This window comes from Mus musculus, chromosome 1, assembly GCF_000001635.26.
Source record: "Mus musculus strain C57BL/6J chromosome 1, GRCm38.p6 C57BL/6J".
Lineage (NCBI taxonomy): Eukaryota > Metazoa > Chordata > Mammalia > Rodentia > Muridae > Mus > Mus musculus.
In genome coordinates, this window is record NC_000067.6 from 103,097,576 (window position 1) to 103,119,266 (window position 21,691).

At 40.6% G+C, this 21,691-nt stretch overlaps 1 pseudogene; it reads left to right on the forward strand.

The window, feature by feature from the left end:
- The window catches only part of Gm18728 (predicted gene, 18728), a 429,487-nt pseudogene that overhangs the window by 125,987 nt on the left and 281,809 nt on the right, over positions 1-21,691 (forward strand).

The window sequence follows — 21,691 nt, forward strand, 5'->3', positions numbered from 1 at the left end:
TGTTACTCCCACCTGGCAGAGAAGACTGTAAGCTGGAAATAAAATAAAATCTATGTCCTTTCCAGATCAGTATTGAAATTCCTCTCAGTTTTCTGATGCTTGTTACTTAGGACAAAGGTAAGCATAAAAAGGTGACTTATGAACTGGACACATTGGGAAAAGGAGCAGGCAGGTCAGATGACTGCTCCACCCTCAAGTCTATCTGCAGCTTACTGGTGTAAAACTCTGATATAAATACAGATAATAAGTGTGTTTATTTGACTCCTGTCCCATAAAAAGTCTTTAATATGACTAAATACTCTTTTATTCTTATCAAATTAGGCCAACATAGTTTTGTCAGAAAAAAAGAAAAGCATATACATTTAACAAGTGGATTAATTCTTTACAATGGATATTCTGTTTCAGTTGCTTTGAGACATGATACAAAGCATCCCTGCCTCCAGAAGTTATCAAGTTCAAATAACCACAAAGGCAGACCTGCAGGATATAACTTTCCAAATAAAGAAAAAAAATGGTGTGGTCAGAAGATGCAAGAAAAAAATGTTTTGGTTGTGCACAAAGGAGAAGGCACCCTACAGTCTCTTTCCACTCAAAAACATCAAGCACAAATGTCCTCAAAATATGGCAGAGAAATGCATGTGGAACCTTCCAGTGATGAATCCTTTTACTGACTTGAGTTAACCCAGATAAAATAACCCTTTACCCCACTAGGTTTTTTATTGTCAAGGTACTTAGTCATTAAAAATCCAGCCCTGTTTCCTCCTTAGATTTTTTAGTGATTTCTGCTTCATTTGTATTTTCATACTGATTTTTTCCCCTTCTTTCCACTAAATAACTTGGAAGCTAATGCTGATAAGTAAACATATATATCCTAACAGTAATGTAGATATTCTACAGTGACACTTGTACCACTCCATTCCTTTCATGTTCTTGGAACTGTGGACCCAAGAAATTAGAATTTCCCAAGTATTTAAAGCTTGAATGAATGTAAAAGGCTGAAGTATGGTGCAACCAGCCAGTAGGTCAAGTCTTCTGCAAAAACATTTCATACATTTTTGAAAACCTACTGTTGTACCCTGAAGAAGGATAAGTAAATGTTGGGCAAAAACACACCTTGATGGAAACTGCTCAGCTGTGCACACTTCTTGTCTGTCTTCAGATCTGAACTTTACAACAGAACTCTGAAGACAGACTTAAAGTTGGAGCAGCTCTTGGCCCTGCTTCCTCCTTTTCTCAATTTAGCCAATTAAGTAAAGTGCCTTTTTCCCCCTGATTTTTATTATTAATCTCTGCCTGGAACTGGATTAGTGAAGACAGCAGTGTGATCCTAACAATTCCTATAGTATGATATGTTATCTCTACTGGTGGGGTTACATGCATATAAATGTCAGGAAGGGTAAGCCTCAACCACAGAACTGTCTTTGAAAACAATAACACAATGGACTATTAGTTCTTGTTCACATCACTGGCTCACCATGCTGGCCCTAGTCACACTAATGGAAGCTGTAAAAAGAGAATACTGCAGTGTATGGCAACAGAGTATGATGGGACACTCTAAATAAAGAAGAATAAGACATCCAGGAAACACTGTTTCCTTTAGTAACTGAGGCAGATTGGCAAGATGCAGGGCTAAATATCCTAATATGTATCAGCATAAACATGTCTTCAACTTTGTAATAATCTAGTGGTTTATTTTTATAAACACACAAAAAAAGTATTTTGCCAATTCTTTTGCTGCCAGAATAACCAATGCTTTGTTTATTTTATGTGATACATAAATGACATGATATAACAGCACAAAATGAGGTCCAGCAACAATTTTTGAGGAATTCCAAGAAAGGCAAAACCATCTACAAAATTATAATCAAAACATCTGAAGAACCTTCTTTTAGAGATCACAGAGGCATTGTCAGGGACTTTTTAGTTAGCTCAGGCCCCTTCTATCCTTGACAGAAAGTGAGAAGGTGAAACCAGGTATTAGAGACATGTGCAAGAGACAAGAGTAAACAAATATTGTAGATATGAAGCAAGATGTGAGAGGACCATAGATATAGATGAGGACAAGGCAAAGTGACTTCCCCCATCTCTGCTCTGTGGCCAGGAGGGGAACATTTAAATTGAAGAATAAAGATATTTATCATGGGAACCTTTTAAAGGTTCAATTAGCATTTGCTATATACCAGGATTGCTTACTCTGAAGAAATGTTCACAGGAAAGAACTCTAAAAGCTGACAAGGAAAGGTCACAAAATACAATCATGTTGAAAAGGTATGTGCCCAGCAATTAGCCTTATTATGGGAAGAAATGGTCTTGATTGCCTTTGAAAAGAAAACAGTCAAAATTGCAGTCTTGGACATTTTACTTTAAGTTTTGTAGACTCTAGAGATAGAGAATCCAGGTTCTGCTACTGAACAGAAGTTAACACTTCACAGCCTAAAGTCTTGTGATTCTAAAACTATTGTCTTAAGACACTTTGAAATTATGTTGAAGACCCTCAAGCCCTTTACACTACTAGAATAGGCTCTCATATACCCAAAGTTATGATTAATTAATTTATATAAATTAATTTATATAAGTAAGGAAGATGCTGACCCTCTCATCCTCCTGTGTCCATCTCTTGAGCTGGTGTAAAATAAGAATGCCACCATGCCTGATTTTCAGTGCTAGGATTTAAATCCAGAGTGTCATGCAGACAGTCTCTCATCTGAGCTATACCCTCAACTTCCATGTGTAGTCAATAGTATGTGATACTTCATTGAAAATAGGCCAAAAGCATTCTTTGCCATTGGGTTTGTATAGAGGTATACATTATATTTAGATTTCAAAGATATTTGGTGTACACTGGTCATTCTAATGATCAAGAAAGTTATTTCTTATGTGTTTAGAGTCATGAAGAAGATTAACTTTTAAATCTATCATGTGCTGAAGATGTACTTCCTAACTTGCATTTAGCTTTCCTTTCCTGTGTCCACTTATGGTGAGGAAAGAAAAAGAAAAGCAAAAAAGAAGGTGAGGGAGGAAAGTGCATGAATATGGGGAGGAAGATTTATATCCCATTGAACCAGGGGTTGGGAGCTATTTCATGCTAGCAACATGTTTTGCTGTTGTTTTTGTTGTTGTTTGTTTGTTTTTGTTTTGTTTAAAGTGGAAATGTTAGATTATTCACTCTGTTCACACATGGGATAAAAAGACCTTTCCACCTCTCTAATGCAAGTGGTCTGTTATTTAGAATGAAATAAAAGGCAAGAGATAAGCATCACCTGGAGGCCCAGGTTAGGGTGTGGTCCTGCCCATGGCTAGTCCCACTCAGGACTTCCTGCAAGGGGTCTATCAAGCTGTCAGTGATGTGAGAAGTCTCTGAAATGTTCCTCCACAGGTTGACACCAAGCCATTTTCTCCTTTTACAAGGAATAACAAGGGTAAACCTTCAGAAACTAGTTTATTTCCTAAAACTCAGCTAATACCATAGCACTGGATGCTACAGTTTTAATGTGTTAACTTTTAGTGACACACAAACATCACATCATCAACTTTCCCCACATCATATATTGAATCAAGAATTAAAAATAATATTTGATATATGTATCTTTCCTACTTCTTTCTCTCCTCCTATTCTTCTACCTCCTCTATCTCCTCACCCCCTCCTCTTCTTAAGAGGGATTTTCTATCTTGCTAGTCTCAAACTCAGTCTCTATCCTAATCTGCTCGGGAACATTAGGTTCTCCTGTGTTGTCCCTTACAGTGCAAGACAGGAACTGTGGAACTCTTAACAGAGTTCCATATTTCATTCTACCTGGAATCTTTAACTGTACTCAATAAATGAGGTGATCAAGGCTGGAAAAGATTCTGAGAGTAAATATGGAAGCTCTGAGATTGTACATGAAGTGAAAGAAAGATGAAATTTCAAGACCTGTAAGTCATATAAAGTACTCAGAAATTGCTGGTTGTACCCATATCTTCGAGGCTGTTCCCTACTTTCTCCTCTATAAGTTTCAGTGTCTCTGGTTTTATGTGGAGTTCCTTAATCCACTTAGATTTGACCTTAGTACAAGGAGATAGGGATGGATCAGTTCCCATTCTTCTACATGATAACCGCCAGTTGTGCCAGGACCATTTGTTGAAAATTCTGTCTTTTTTCCAGTGATGGTTTTAGCTCCCCTGTCAAAGATCAAGTGACCATAGGTGTGTGGGCTCATCTCTGGGTCTTCAATTCTGTTCCATTGGTCTACTTGTCTGTCGCTATACCAGGGAAAAGCCTCGAAGTTATGGGTACAGGGGGAAAATTCCTGAATAGAACAGCAATGGCTTGTGCTGTAAGATTGAGAATCGATAAATGGAACCTCATAAAGTTGCAAAGCTTCTGCAAGGCAAAAGACACCATCAATAAGACAAAAAGACCACCAACAGGTTCGGAAAGGATTTTTACCTATCCTAAATCAAATAGGGGACTAATATCCAATATATATAAAGAACTCAAGAAGGTGGACCGCAGAAACTCAAATAACGGCATTAAAAAATGGGGCTCAGAGCTGAACAAAGAATTCTCACCTAAGGAATACTGATTGGCAGAGAAGCACCTGAAAAAATGTCGAACATCCTTAATCATCAGGGAACTGCAAATCAAAACAACCCTGAGATTCCACCTCACATCAGTCAAAATGGCTAAGATGAAAAATTCAGGTGACAGCAGATGCTGGCAAGGATGTGGTGAAAGAGGAACATTCCTCCATTGTTGGTGGGATTGCAAGCTTTTACAACTACTCTGGAAATCAGTCTGGCAGTCCCTCAGAAATTTGGACATAATTCTACTGGAGGATCCCGCAATACCTCTCCTGGGCATATATCCAGAAGATGTCCCAACCTGTAAGAAGGACACATGCTCCACTATGTTTATAGCAGCCTTCTTTATAATAGCCAGAAGCTGGAAAGAACGCAGATGCCCCTCAACAGAGGAATGGATACAGAAAATGTGGTACATTTACCCAATGGAGTACTACTCAGCTATTAAAAAGAATGAATTTACGAAATTCCTAGCCAAATGGATGGACCTGGAGGGCATCATCCTGAGTGAGGTAACCCAATCACAAAGGAACTCAAACAATATGTACTCACTGATAAGTGGATATTAGCCCAGAAACTTAGGATACCCAAGATATAAGATACAATTTGCTAAACGCATGAAACTCAAGAAGAATGAAGACTGAAGTGTGGACACTATGCCCCTCCTTAGAATTGGGAACAAAACACCCATGGAAGGAGTTACAGAGACAAAGTTTGAAGCTGAGATGAAAGGATGGACCATCTAAAGACTGCCATATCTGGGGATCCATCCCATAATCAGCTTCCAAACGCAGACACCATTGCATACACTAACAAGATTTTGCTGAAAGGACCCATCAAAGGACCCTGTCTCTTGTGAGACTATGCAGTGGCCTAGCAAACACAGAAGTGGATGCTCACAGTCAGCTATTGGATGGATCACAGGGCCCCCCAATGGAGGAGATAGAGAAAGTACCCAAGGAGCTAAAGGGATCTGCAACCCTATAGGTGGAACAACATTATGAACTAACCAGTACCCCGGAGCTCTTGACTCTAGCTGCATATGTATCAAAAGATGGCCTAGTAGGCCATCAATGGAAAGAGAGGCCCATTAGACTTGCAAACTTTATATGCCCCAGTACAGGGGAACGCCAGGGACAAAAAGTGGGAGTGGGTGGGTAGGGGAGTGGAGGGCGGTGTATGGGGGACTTTTGGGATAGCATTGGAAATGTAAATGAGGAAAATACCTAATAAAAATTAAAAAACAAAAAAGAAATTGCTGGTTGTTTGTGAGTCTAGAGGCAGCCTGGGGCTGAGGAAAAAAAAACAAAAACAAAAAAACAAAAAAACAAAAAACAATAAACAAAACAAACCCAGTTATTCCCCGTAGTTAAAACATTCCTGGGAACATCTTGACCAGAAAGATAAAGAGGAATTTGAGGACATAACAGGGCCATTTGAACTGAGTCAACAACTCACAGAACTCTGACACCCTGCATGTACATTTAACTTTTCTGCTGATGTTTGAATATGCCAATAGTGTGTCACTATGCTGAATTCCACACCCCTAATCCCCTTACCCCATAAAAACCCCAAGCTTTCGAGCCTCGTGGCCAACATGCTTTATCTCCTGTGTCGGATGCATGTTGGTCTGAAGCTCCGTCATTAATCTGCCTCATGTGATCCCAGCAGGAAAAGACTCTCCTGTTTCTTTGGGTGCTCTCTCTCTCCCGAGACTAGAGTGTGGGTGTCCCCAAAAGGGGGTCTTACAGAAGAAGTGTCATGGAAAATTTTCAGTAGCATTTCCCCTTCAAAGTCCAGTGGCTTCCTACTTCATTATGACATCAATGATATTACACAGGAGGCTCCAAGCAAAAGAAAAGTAATTGAAGAGTAAAATAGAATCTTGGCAACACCTGTCTTCATTTGTATGTTGGCTCAAAGCTCTGGGAAATTATCTATCCATACAGACCAAAGACTTACTTTTTATTTTCAGCAATTAGAAAGACAACATTCCCTCCTCCTCCTCCTCCTCCTCCTCCTCCTCCTCCTCCTCCTCTTCCTCCTCCTCCTCCTCCTCTTCCTCCTCCTCCTCCTCCTCTTCCTTCTCCTCCCCCACTTCTTCTTCCTTTACCTCCTCCTCTACCTCCTTCTCTTCCTTTCTCTCTGTCTCTCTCTGTGTCTCTGTCTTTCTGTCTCTGTCTGTCTGTCTGTCTGTCTGTCTGTCTATCTTTTTGTCTGTCTTTTTCTCTCTTGGACTGATGTTTGTGACTGTACATACATAAGTATGTCTATGCTTGTGTTATGGCGTCTCACCAGATATAACTAATCATCTATAGTTTAAGAGTATATGGCAAATTACAAATCTTTATTCCAGCTGACTGAAAGTAATATGGGTATTTGGGATTTATCTGTAGCTCAAAGCATTTAGAGCTAGGGGCTTTAGAAGGTAAAAATATCTCCTGGTTTCCCTCTGAAGCTCCATGTAAAGAGGTGAGGAAGTTATTGCACAAGTTTCATAATCAGGCAGTTTAACAGAGTCTAGGTTAATTTACCTGGGGCATTTTGATGTCATGTTACTAAAATAGTTGTGGGTAATTTTCCATAGGGTTCTCTGTCAAGGATATCAAATTCTTGTTAAACTTGAAATGGTACTTAGCAAAAATATATAATAGAGCAACATCTGCACTATCTTTCCTTGTAATACATGTTTAGGACAGAGGAGGGTATCATTGGTTTCTTACTGAACCTGTACCTCACCTACTCAACTGAGCTGGATGGATAGTAGGCCCCAAGGGTATTCTGTTTTCTGCCTCCAGAACTGGAATATATGTGCCCCTGAGCCAGATATTCTACATGGGTCTTGAGGATTGAATGCAGGTCTTCATGCTTGTACAGCAAGTATTACTGTCTGAAACATCTCCCCACCCGAAATGTGCTGTTTTCTGCTGTCAAAAGCATGTTGCCAGGTATTTAATTTGATCTTCATTACTTGGATCCAAACATCAAAGATTGCAATAAACAGCCATGGGTTTGTGGTCAATTTGTCAGCAAGCCTGGGATCAGAAATTACTTCCTTTAGTATGGAAAATGGTTTCTACCTCCTTCCTTTTTCTCTCCCTGCTCCTGCCATCCTGTTTCAAGAATCCCTTTCAAACCTGCTAATATGTTTTTCCCCACCTATGGGGGTGAGAAATCAGGACCAGTGCTTGAACAACTTGTAACTTTCCCGATCCACCTGCCTAGTAAAGACAATTAAGAGCTGAAATAAAAATGAGAGGAGAGATGAGATTTTGATAAGCTTGATCTGTTACATAGTTTTACCAAAGCTGACACCAAACTTACACAGCCTCTGCTGAGATCCATATCTCAGGATAGTGAAAGAACAAAGAAAAGAAATTTGCTGTGTGCTTCAATACTACTTTTCAATGAATCCATTATCTCTTCCAATATTCTTTCTTGTGAGAGTTAGATGAGCTTGGAAGGAAACTGCTTGCCTGACTGACAAATTGTGGCTTATCTACTGGTGAACACACTAATGCCTGGGCATGAACTGGAAAAGTTCTGAGGGAAAATATAATCAAACTTAGCCAGTGCAACTTTCTGGTAATTACTTGGACCCCCCAAAACAGCACCAGGATTATCTTGCCCCTAACGAATTGCATTTAGAAAAGAACAGGAAGCTACTCAAAAATCATGCTACCTAGAATAGTCAGCAAAGGCAGCATTATCATAAGAGACACCGCCATGGAAGAAACAGTAAGTATTATCCAGCAACACCTTGTGACTCTTTCCTCACCCTCCTGATAGGCTGCTAGCACAGAGTTGCAGAATCCTTCATGCAGACACTTCTTTTGTTCCTGCTCAGCACTCTCCTCTGAGAAGTAACAGCTCTGAGGTTAACTGTGTTGCAAGTGGAAGAAATCTAAGTTGCAATGACAATCCAGATGCTTTCAGTACTGAATCAGCAGTAAGAATGTGTCTTGAACTATCCCTTCAACTCCCTTTGAAAAAAGTGAGCATGACTTTCAGATGCCACTTACGTTATTTGATGCATTCTCCTCTGGAAGTTGAAGCAGAAGGATTGGGAGTCTGAGGCCAAACTGGGTACATAATACAAGGCTTTTTTTCCAAATGCAAACAAAGATTTAAAATATTGGAATTGAATTCCCACAATTATGACAATGTGGTCACATTTCTGGAGTACACTAATCCCATAAGGTACTCAATGAGCAAGAAACAGCTCCACGTCTTAGAGACCAAATGTGGAGTATTGTTTCATTTTCCATTCAGAAGGTATTCATTGTAAAGCTAAGAGAGTTTGTGTCATGCACCATATAGTGCAATGGCAGGAAGATACTCAATAATTGATAGTGAATAAACACTATCTAGTGATAGATGAGAGACAGATTTAAAATTTTATAAATACAGTCAACCATATATAATATATTTCATTTGTCAAGTGGAAATAAAATATGCACATGATTAATCTTGTGAATGCAGCCAGCAGGATCACCTTATAGAGTCATTGCCATGTATACATATGTGAGAATTGGTTATCAAGCTTATTCACCCTTCTATCTTGGTTTCATTACCTACTTTTCCCTAGGTCTTACCTTAGACACATAAGTAAGCTCCCCCTATCTCTGGGTCTAGCCCTTATAGAAATTTCACTTCTTACACTAGATCTAATAACTGAGGGCTGGGCTATGCTATCTACCTCCATACTGGAGCTCTCTACATCATAGGGAAGAAGGCTTTCTATCTGTTTCTCAGAAGGACAAAGTTATTCCCTTTCTTTAGTGGAATGTGAAAAGACAGAATTTGGTAAATAGATATTTCATTCTTCCCACGTATAGAGCATATGGCAGAGCTGCATATACAGTTGCTGTTAAGGCTTCGGTGTAAATATGGAATCAAACCTGGAACATGATTGTCAACAGTCAGTTTATCAACTATATCCCCCTCACACTTGAGACTTCTAAAACACAACAGCAATGGAATGCTTTTGTGGGGACCATCTGCATTCAATAACTTAATGCCATTGTTTGCCTTTGCTATTTATGAATAACTAGTTGTTTGCATCATCCAAATCAGTGGGTAACAATTCCATATGTCTATTTGGACCTTGGTTGATATGGTTCGAATGCAAAATAACCCATCATAAACTTTCGTGTTTGAAAACTTGGTTCCCAGCTGGTTGTACTATCTGAGAAAGTTCTGGAATATTTAGAAGATAGAGCCTCACTAAGAAGACATGGTCCACTGAATGGAGGTTTGCCTGGAGTCCTTATAGTCTTTTTTTAATTATATTTTTATTAGATATTGTCTTTATATATATTTCAAGTGCTATCCTGAAAGTTCCTTATACCATCCCCCCCGCCCTGCTCCCCTACCCATGCACTCCTGCTTCTTGGCCCTGGCTTTCCCCTGTACTGGGGCATATAAAGTTTGCAATACCAAGGGGTCTCTCTTCCCAGTGATGGCTGGCTAGGTCATCTTCTGCTTCATATGCAGCTAGAGAAATGAGCTCTGGGGGTACTGGTTAGTTCATATTGTTGTTCTACCTGTAGGGTTGCAGATCCCTTCAGCTCTTTGGGTGCTTTCTCTAGCTTCTCCATTGGGGGCCCTGTGTTCCGTCTTGTAGATGACTGTGAACATACACTTCTGTATTTGCCAGGTACTGGTATAGCCTCATAGGAGACAGCTATACCAGGGTCCCTTCAGCAAAGTCTTGCTGGCATATTCAGTAGTGTCTGGGTTTGGTGGCTAATTATGGGATGGATCCCTTGGTGGGGTAGTCTCTGGATAGTCCATCCCTTTGTCTTAGCTCCAAACTTTGTCTCTGTAACTCCTTTCATGGGTATTTCACTGACTGTGAAGGGTGAGAAAGTGGACTGCAGAAGCGACACAGCTTCTGGGACAGGCAGAGGCAACACAGTTTCTGGAACAGACCCCGTTTGGGGCTCCAGAAATCCAGGCACCTTTCCTGCCAGGGGAGAGGTGTCTGCCCAGGAGGGCTCTTTTGGAGCAGGTGAGGGAGACATCTTGGGTCCCCAGTCCTTCAGAGACCTGCCTGCACAGGTCATCTCACAGACTGCAAAGGGTGAGTGAGAGGATTGCAGAAGCAACACAGCTTCTGGGACAGACCCCGTTTCGGGCTCCAGACATCTGGGCACCTTCCTCTCCAGGGGAGAGTTGTCAGCCTAGGAGGGCTCTGTCAGAGTCCTTATAGTGTTATCCCACTTCCTAGTCACACTCTGCTTCCTGACTGTGTATCCAAAGTGCTCAGTATGTCTCTGTTACTGCCTTCCCCTGCAGGATGAACTGTATCCCCTCCAAATCTGCATAAAAATAAACAGTAACCCCCTTATATTGCTTTTGTATTTTGTCACAAGAGTAAGTAAAGTAAGTAAAGTAACTAACACTAATGATTTACATGGTTTCTTTAGTTTCTAGCAATAATTGAACCACACATTCACACTTGTTTCCATAAGGAAGATGCCCAATGTTTGTACCACTGTGAAGGTTCATATTACCATCAATATATGATAAAGCTCCTTATGAAAGGAGCTTACTTCCAAATCAAAAGTGATTGCCTATTAATGTGGTCACGAGCCGGGACTAGGTGATTCAAGGAACCTTTTAGATATACTTCAAAATCACTTTTTAAAAACCCTGTTTTGGTGTTTAAACTCTAAAAGTTCAAAGGTACTTATGGAAAAGAGTAAAAAATAACTTACAGAGCATAATAATGGTTCATCAAACTAGAAAAATACTAAGACAATATGATAAAATAATCATTTTAATTTTTAATTTTGTGGTAATGTGTATGTTTATATGTGTCTATAGTGTTGCAGGTATATCTCACATAGAACATATGTGGAATGAGAACCTTCAGTAGTAAGTTTTCTCCTGCTACCTTGCAGGATCTACAGATTAAACTAAGCTCTTAAAGACTATTCATACAGTTCTGCCTACAGAAAAAAATCTCACCATCCCTATATCTTTCTTTCTTTCTCTTTCTTTTTTCTTTTTTTCCTTTTTCTTTGTTTCTTTCTTTCTTTCTTTCTCTCTTTCTTTTTTCTTTTTTTTTTTTTTGACAGAACAAATCTGCTAATCAAATTTAGTTAGGCTCCTGACCAATGAACTTCAGGTATCTTTTTACCATCTCTCTAGTGCTATGAGTGTACATCTGCACTTCTGTGTTTCAAGTTTTACATGGGTTTTAGAAATTCACCTCAGATTTTCCTGCTTGTCTATTAATCACTTTCCTGATTGAGCCTCCTCCTAGCCCCTGGCATTGGTTATCTTGAGAAGGAGACTTAGAGAACAGATCTATAAATGTCATGGTCATGGAGTCCTACATACCCAGGGAAGGCTTGTTGCTTTTGATGTTGTTGTTGTCTGGGTCTTAGTGTTGTTCTTTTAATAGCACCTCTTTTAAATAAAGAATGTCATTAATGCATTACCCATAATCTTTATAGGGTAGGATTTACTTTCTTGTAACATCTTGTCACTGGGAACATAAAGACATTTGCATTATGTGAGGATTGAGTTGTAGTTGGTATATCTGAGACATTATGTATGATAAGATTTGAATGCAAAATAATTAATATAGGCAAATTAACAACAAAGTGGACATAATTCAGTCTTCCATTTGGATTTAATTTTTTGAAATGGCTGAGAGAGTGATGGTCAGCAGAGGTCATAAAATTGAAGAAGATAAGCAAGCTGCCCAGGTGGGCTTCTACCATGCAATAACATGGATGGTAGAGGATGGGCCAGGTATGGGTAGTACTGAGAAGATGCCAAATTCTCTGGAGGGATTTCTAATGAGAGAGACACTGGCATTGCACACATGTCATTTGTGATATAGTTACCATATCATGTAGCTGTCCAGCAGCCATGGATAAACTGAGTAATTGAAAGGAGACTGGAAATGAAAAAGTATGGCCTGGCAAGGGAAGGAAGAAGCCAAGACAAAGGTTTCTGATCAAGGCTCAAAATTTAATATTTAGCACTGTATTTATATAGGGAAGGCCCACAGACCTATACTTTGTGTCAGCTGGATTATGTTGCTGTGTTTCACCTGGATTATGTTGAAAAGCAAGCTCACCAGGCAATCTGCTCTTGTAGGAAATTGCAGGTGCAGCAAGACAAGACTCCACCCTAGGTTGTCTAGGTCAGTGGAAGACCAACTGTAGCAAACACTTAAGGTCTATTTAGCCTACTCAAGACTGGGAGAAGCGCACACTATCTGAATAGTCAGGGGTTATGGTTCTTTCTAGGGGTAACGGGTGAGCTTGAATGCATTACTCCTCTCAAATAGTTCAGCATACATGTCATTAACACATCCTCTCCTATGGTCACAATCAGAACATCCTGATAGCTACCTACCCGTCCTTCATAAGTTTACATTTTGATAAATCCATTGTATATTATAATCATCTTATGAAACCACCACTTAGCTCAGCAAAAAAAGTGACAATAGTGTTTCTTTGTGGCTAGGAGTGGTATCAGCTGATTCATTCTGTTCAGAATACCAGGAATATACATCCCATCATCCTTGGACTTATAGACTCTACTAAATTTGTATAACTTTTAGAACATCTCCAATTTTAATCATATTAATGTATAACCATGTTTGCCAAGACAAATTAAGCACATTGTTTTTGTGAAACTCTTATATTGTTCCTTACTATGGAGACCAAACCAGAAAAAAGAGGAAAAATGTGGTGGATGTTACTTATGTAACAAAGTATTCCCTGAGAGGTACAACATATATTTAGTCATTCAAGATTGGGAATAAAGTGAGCAGTATTGGCTCAGGACCCCAACGCCATGTTATAAGCAGAAAATATACTCATTTGCCCCAGAGGGACAAATGCAAAGAAATAAGAAACACAGACAGGAAATAGAGGATGGAGTGAAAAGGAAAATGAACAATGCAGAAGTGTTTTTCTCCCAGAGGTCAAAGGACTGACTCTAGCTAGAGAGGAGACAGATGTGGCTCATAGGAAAATGGTAGCTTATAAAGGTAAAAGGAGAAACTTTATGTTAGTATGAAGTGTTGAATTTTTTTTTTTAATTTTTTTTTCCATTTTTTATTAGGTATTTAACTCATTTACATTTCCAATGCTATACCAAAAGTCCCCCATATCCACCCACCCCCACTCCCCTGCCCACCCACTCCCCCTTTTTGGCCCTGGTATTCCCCTGTACTGGGGCATATAAAGTTTGCAAGTCCAATGGGCCTCTCTTTCCAGTGATGGCCGATTAGGCCATCTTTTGATATATATGCAGCTAGAGTCAAGAGCTCCGGGGTACTGGTTAGCTCATAATGTTGTTCCACCTATAGGGTTGCAGATCCCTTTAGCTCCTTGGCTACTTTCTCTAGCTCCTCCATTGGGAGCCCTATGATCCATCCATTAGCTGACTGTGAGCATCCACTTCTGTGTTTGCTGGGCCCCGGCATAGTCTCACAAGAGACAGCTACATCTGCGTCCTTTCAATAAAATCTTGCTAGTGTATGCAATGGTGTCAGCGTTTGGATGCTGATTATGGGGTGGATCCCTGGCTATGGCAGTCTCTACATGGTCCATCCTTTCATCTCAGCTCCAAACTCCGTCTCTGTAACTCCTTCCATGGGTGTTTTGTTCCCAAATCTAAGGAGGGGCATAGTGTCCACACTTCAGTCTTCATTCTCCTTGAGTTTCATGTGTTTAGCAAATTATATCTTATATCTTGGGTATCCTAGGTTTGGGGCTAATATCCACTTATCAGTGAATACATATTGTGTGAGTTTCTTTGTGAATGTGTTACCTCGCTCAGGATGATGACCTCCAGGTCCATCCATTTGGCTAGGAATTTCATAAATTCATTCTTTTTAATAGCTGAGTAGTACTCCATTGTGTAAATGTACCACATTTTCTGTATCCATTCCTCTGTTGAGGGGCATCTAGGTTCTTTCCAGCTTCTGGCTATTATAAATAAGGCTGCTATGAACATAGTGGAGCATGTGTCCTTCTTACCTGTTGGGGCATCTTCTGGATATATGCCCAGGAGAGGTATTGCTGGATCCTCCGATAGTACTATGTCCAGTTTTCTGAGGAACCGCCAGACTGATTTCCAGAGTGGTTGTACAAGCCTGCACTCCCACCAACAATGGAGGAGTGTTCCTCTTTCTCCACATCCTCGCCAGCATCTGCTGTCACCTGAATTTTTGATCTTAGCCATTCTGACTGGTGTGAGGTGGAATCTCAGGGTTGTTTTGATTTGCATTTCCCTGATGATTAAGGATGTTGAACATTTTTTCAAGTGCTTCTCTGCCATTCGGTATTCCTCAGGTGAGAATTCTTTGTTCAGTTCTGAGCCCCATTTTTTAATGGGGTTATTTGATTTTCTGAAGTCCACCTTCTTGAGTTCTTTATATATGTTGGATATTAGTCCCCTATCTGATTTAGGATAGGTAAAGATCCTTTCCCAATCTGTTGGTGGTCTTTTTGTCTTATTGACGGTGTCTTTTGCCTTGCAGAAACTTTGGAGTTTCATTAGGTCCCATTTGTCGATTCTCGATCTTACAGCACAAGCCATTGCTGTTCTGTTCAGGAATTTTTCCCCTGTGCCCATATCTTCAAGGCTTTTCCCCACTTTCTCCTCTATAAGTTTCAGTGTCTCTGGTTTTATGTGAAGTTCCTTGATCCACTTAGATTTGACCATAGTACAAGGAGATAAGTATGGGATCGATTCGCATTCTTCTACATGATAACAACCAGTTGTGCCAGCACCAATTGTTGAAAATGCTGTCTTTCTTCCACTGGATGGTTTTAGCTCCCTTGTCGAAGATCAAGTGACCATAGGTGTGTGGGTTCATTTCTGGATCTTCAATTCTATTCCATTGGTCTACTTGTCTGTCTCTATACCAGTACCATGCAGTTTTTATCACAATTGCTCTGTAGTAAAGCTTTAGGTCTGGCATGGTGATTCCGCCAGAAGTTCTTTTATCCTTGAGAAGACTTTTTGCTATCCTAGGTTTTTTGTTATTCCAGACAAATTTACAAATTGCTCCTTCCAATTCGTTGAAGAATTGAGTTGGAATTTTGATGGGGATTGCATTGAATCTGTAGATTGCTTTTGGCAAGATAGCCATTTTTACAATGTTGATCCTGCCAATCCATGAGCATGGGAGATCTTTCCATCTTCTGAGATCTTCTTTAATTTCTTTCTTCAGAGATTTGAAGTTTTTATCATACAGATCTTTCACCTCCTTAGTTAGAGTCACGCCAAGATATTTTATATTATTTGTGACTATTGAGAAGGATGTTGTTTCCCTAATTTCTTTCTCAGCCTGTTTATTCTTTGTATAGAGAAAGGCCATTGACTTGTTTGAGTTTATTTTATATCCAGCTACTTCACCGAAGCTGTTTATCAGGTTTAGGAGTTCTCTGGTAGAATTTTTAGGGTCACTTATATATACTATCATATCATCTGCAAAAAGTGATATTTTGACTTCCTCTTTTCCAATTTGTATCCCCTTGATCTCCTTTTGTTGTCGAATTGCTCTGGCTAATACTTCAAGTACTATGTTGAAAAGGTAGGGAGAAAGTGGGCAGCCTTGTCTAGTCCCTGATTTTAGTGGGATTGCTTCCAGCTTCTCTCCATTTACTTTGATGTTGGCTACTGGTTTGCTGTAGATTGCTTTTATCATGTTTAGGTATGGGCCTTGAATTCCTGATCTTTCCAAAACTTTTATCATGAATGGGTGTTGGATCTTGTCAAATGCTTTTTCTGCATCTAACGAGATGATCATGTGGTTTTTGTCTTTGAGTTTGCTTATATAATGGATTACATTGATGGATTTTCGTATATTAAACCATCCCTGCATCCCTGGAATAAAACCTACTTGGTCAGGATGGATGATTGCTTTAATGTGTTCTTGGATTCGGTTAGCGAGAATTTTATTGAGGATTTTTGCATCGATATTCATAAGAGAAATTGGTCTGAAGTTCTCTATCTTTGTTGGATCTTTCTGTGGTTTAGGTATCAGAGTAATAGTGGCTTCATAAAATGAGTTGGGTAGAGTACCTTCTACTTCTATTTTGTGAAATAGTTTGTGCAGAATTGGAATTAGATCTTCTTTGAAGGTCTGATAGAACTCTGCACTAAACCCATCTGGTCCTGGGCTTTTTTTGGTTGGGAGACTATTAATAACTGCTTCTATTTCTTTAGGTGATATGGGACTGTTTAGATGGTCAACTTGATCCTGATTCAACTTTGGTACCTGGTATCTGTCCAGAAATTTGTCCATTTCGTCCAGGTTTTCCAGTTTTGTTGAGTATAGCCTTTTGTAGAAGGATCTGATGGTGTTTTGGATTTCTTCAGGATCTGTTGTTATGTCTCCCTTTTCATTTCTAATTTTGTTAATTAGGATTTTGTCCCTGTGCCCTTTAGTGAGTCTAGCTAAGGGTTTATCTATCTTGTTGATTTTCTCATAGAACCAACTCCTCGTTTGGTTAATTCTTTGAATAGTTCTTCTTGTTTCCACTTGGTTGATTTCACCCCTGAGTTTGATTATTTCCTGCCGTCTACTCCTCTTGGGTGAATTTGCTTCCTTTTTTTCTAGGGCTTTTAGATGTGTTGTCAAGCTGCTAGTATGTGCTGTCTCCCGTTTCTTCTTGGAGGCACTCAGCGCTATGAGTTTCCCTCTTAGAAATGCTTTCATTGTGTCCCATAGGTTTGGGTACGTTGTGGCTTCATTTTCATTAAACTCTAAAAAGTCTTTAATTTCTTTCTTTATTCCTTCCTTGACCAAGGTATCATTGAGAAGAGTGTTATTCAGTTTCCACGTGAATGTTGGCTTTCCATTATTTATGTTGTTATTGAAGATCAGTCTTAGGCCATGGTGGTCTGATAGGATACATGGGACAATTTCAATATTTTTGTATCTATTGAGGCCTGTTTTGTGACCAATTATATGGTCAATTTTGGAGAAGGTCCCGTGAGGTGCTGAGAAGAAGGTATATCCTTTTGTTTTAGGATAAAATGTTCTGTAGATATCTGTCAGGTCCATTTGTTTCATAACTTCTGTTAGTTTCACTGTGTCCCTGTTTAGTTTCTGTTTCCACGATCTGTCCTTTGAAGAAAGTGGTGTGTTGAAGTCTCCCACTATTATTGTGTGAGGTGCAATGTATGCTTTGAGCTTTACTAAAGTGTCTCTAATGAATGTGGCTGCCCTTGCATTTGGAGCGTAGATATTCAGAATTGAGAGTTCCTCTTGGAGGATTTTACCTTTGATGAGTATGAAGTGTCCCTCCTTGTCTTTTTTGATAACTTTGGGTTGGAAGTCGATTTTATCCGATATTAAAATGGCTACTCCAGCTTGTTTCTTCAGTCCATTTGCTTGGAAAATTGTTTTCCAGCCTTTCACTCTGAGGTAGTGTCTGTCTTTTTCCCTGAGATGGGTTTCCTGTAAGCAGCAGAATGTTGGGTCCTGTTTGTGTAGCCAGTCTGTTAGTCTATGTCTTTTTATTGGGGAATTGAGTCCATTGATATTAAGAGATATTAAGGAAAAGTAATTGTTGCTCCCTTTTATTTTTGTTGTTAGAGTTGGCATTCTGTTCTTGTGGCTGTCTTCTTTTTGGTTTGTTGAATGATTACTTTCTTGGTTGTTCTAGGGCGTGATTTCCGTCCTTGTATTGCTTCTTTTCTGTTATTATCCTTTGAAGGGCTGGATTCGTGGAAAGATATTGTGTGAACTTGGTTTTGTCGTGGAATACTTTGGTTTCTCCATCTATGGTAATTGAGAGTTTGGCCGGGTATAGTAGCCTGGGCTGGCATTTGTGTTCTCTTAGTGTCTGTATAACATCTGTCCAGGCTCTTCTGGCTTTCATAGTCTCTGGTGAAAAGTCTGGTGTAATTCTGATAGGCCTTCCTTTATATGTTACTTGACCTTTCTCCCTTACTGCTTTTAATATTCTATCTTTATTTAGTGCATTTGTTGTTCTGATTATTATGTGTCGGGAGGAATTTCTTTTCTGGTCCAGTCTATTTGGAGTTCTGTATGCTTCTTGTATGATCATGGGCATCTCTTTTTTTATGTTTGGGAAGTTTTCTTCTATTATTTTGTTGAAGATATTAGCTGGCCCTTTAAGTTGAAAATCTTCATTCTCATCAATTCCTATTATCCGTAGGTTTGGTCTTCTCATTGTGTCCTGGATTACCTGGATGTTTTGAGTTAGGATCCTTTTGCATTTTGTATTTTCTTTGACTGTTGTGTCGATGTTCTCTATGGAATCTTCTGCACCTGAGATTCTCTCTTCCATTTCTTGTATTCTGTTGCTGATGCTCGCATCTATGGTTCCAGATCTCTTCCCTAGGGTTTCTATCTCCAGCGTTGCCTCGCTTTGGGTTTTCTTTATTGTGTCTACTTCCCCTTTTAGTTCTAGTATGGTTTTGTTCATTTCCATCACCTGTTTGGCTGTGTTTTCCTGCTTTTCTTTAAGAGCCTGTAACTCTTTAGCAGTGCTCTCCTGTAAATCTTTAAGTGACTTATGAAAGTCCTTCTTGATGTCCTCTATCATCATCATGAGAAATGTTTTTAAATCTGGGTCTAGATTTTCGGTTGTGTTGGGGTGCCCAGGACTAGGTGGGGTGGGAGTGCTGCGTTCTGATGATGGTGAGTGGTCTTGATTTCTGTTAGTAGGATTCTTACGCTTGCCTTTCGCCATCTGGTAATCTCTGAAGCTAGCTGTTTTAGTTGTCACTGTTAAGAGCTTGTTCTTCAGGTGACTCTGTTAGCCTCTATGAGCAGATCTGGAGGGTAGCACTCTCCTTAGTTTCAGTGGGCAGAGTATTCTCTGCAGGCAAGCTCTCTTCTTGCAAGGCAGGTACCCAGATATCTGGTGTTCGAACCAGACTCCTGGCAGAAGTTGTGTTCCACTCACTAGAGGTCTTAGGATCACGTGTGGAATCCTGTGTGGGCCCTTGCGGGTGTCAGGCGACTCAGCTGGCAAGGTAGCCCGGGGCTCGAGTGGAGTGGAAGGGGTTTGTGCCCCAGATCAGGCCCGGGTAGCCTGCTTCCCTATGTACCGCAGTCTCAAGTTCCGCGCGATTGGATTGGGGCAGGCACTGTGATCCACTCACCAGAGGTCTTAGGGTCCCGTGGGGAGTCCCGTGTGGACCCTTGCGGGTGTTGGGCAAGACTCTGCTGGCAAGGTAGCCCGGGGCTCGAGTCTCGAGTCGAGCGGAAGGGACTTGTGCCCCAGATCAGGCCCGGGTAGCCTGCTTCCCTATGTACCGCAGTCTCAAGTTCCACGCGATTGGATTGGGGCAGGCACTGTGATCCACTTACCAGAGGTCTTAGGGTCCCGTGGGGAGTCCCGTGTGGACCCTTGCGGGTGTTGGGCAAGACTCTGCTGGCAAGGTAGCCCGGGGCTCGAGTCTCGAGTCGAGCGGAAGGGACTTGTGCCCCAGATCAGGCCCGGGTAGCCTGCTTCCCTATGTACCGCAGTCTCAAGTTCCGCGCGATTGGATTGGGGCAGGCACTGTGGTCCACTCACCAGAGGTCTTAGGGTCCCGTGGGGAGTCCCGTGTGGACCCTTGCGGGTGTTGGGCAAGACTCTGCTGGCAAGGTAGCCCGGGGCTCGAGTCTCGAGTCGAGCGGAAGGGACTTGTGCCCCAGATCAGGCCCGGGTAGCCTGCTTCCCTATGTACCGCAGTCTCAAGTTCCGCGCGATTGGATTGGGGCAGGCACTGTGGTCCACTCACCAGAGGTCTTAGGGTCCCGTGGGGAGTCCCGTGTGGACCCTTGCGGGTGTTGGGCAAGACTCTGCTGGCAAGGTAGCCCGGGGCTCGAGTCTCGAGTCGAGCGGAAGGGCGAAGTGTTGAATTTTAACTGAGCATGTTTATAGAGTGAGCCAAATGGGCTTTTGATTGATGGAATTCAATATTTTTCATACCTGGTCTTTAGTAATCAATCCATGCTGGGGTCCAGATTTGACAAGAGTTGGGGATCGTCAAGGACTAGGGATACCTGGTAGGTGAATAAGAAAACACACAATTGTGATACAATGCTGACAAGCTGGTATATTTGCAGGTGAGCCCTTGTACTCGGGAGTCAGGGTGCTCAACTAGACTTGACTCAGCCCCAGTCTTTTATTGAAGCCATACAAGGAAATTGGGTTAAAAAATTCATAGGGGTGTAGGGTAAATGCTTCTCTGTTTTTTGTACCAAAATTTTTTTGTGACACAGAGTAGTACAAATTTAGAATAGAAAAAAGGAAACTATACAATCTCAGACATAAAAATTTTACAACAAACACATTTTTGTATCTCTCAACCACCAGTCTATAGTGATGTTGGGGGCAACAGCATTGCAGTTACAATGACAGTATCTTTCAGACACATGTAAGAAACTAAAATTTCATAAAAGTGTAAACGAGGTTATACTGCTGACCCTGCAGTCTCTATCATTGTTGGATCACATCTGCCTGTCTCCAAAAACATCCTCACCTAATCTGTATAAAGAATTCCTGGCAGGCTGCCACCATCGACCCTATACCCAAGGAACCCATTGCTAACTTTCTGGGAAATATCTATATATTTTTCCATCCTCAATTTTATAACAAAATATCCTATTTTTATTATACAGAATTAAAATTAAGGCTTGGGGAGCATCTGCAGAATTACTTATCCCTGCCTGTAGCTCTAGGTTACTTTCATTTCCACCTAGATCAAGTGACCATACAAACATTTCTCTTGGATTCATGAACGGCCTTCACATTAATATTACTGGCAACATCTAATTTCTGAATATCAAGCAGGCTACTACTAGATCTTGCCACGTCACTAAATACCAGTTTAATCAAGTAAGGAAAAAGGAAAAGGAATAGTAAATAGATAAAGAAAATAGTAAATACTAAGAATAATTGCGGAAATGTCATCACGAGTTGCTTGTGCCAAAGAAGCAGGCCTTGGGGCCTCCCAGTACTAATACTGCAGCCCACAAGAGGCCATTGCCTTGAGATGTGAAACACGGTACCCTTGGCAGGTTTTTCTTCCTTATCATCAGGGGTCCCAGGCATCTTGAACTTAATGTGAGGTATCTCCCACAAGTTTAGAAATAGAAAGTGGCCAAAAAAACGGAAATAGA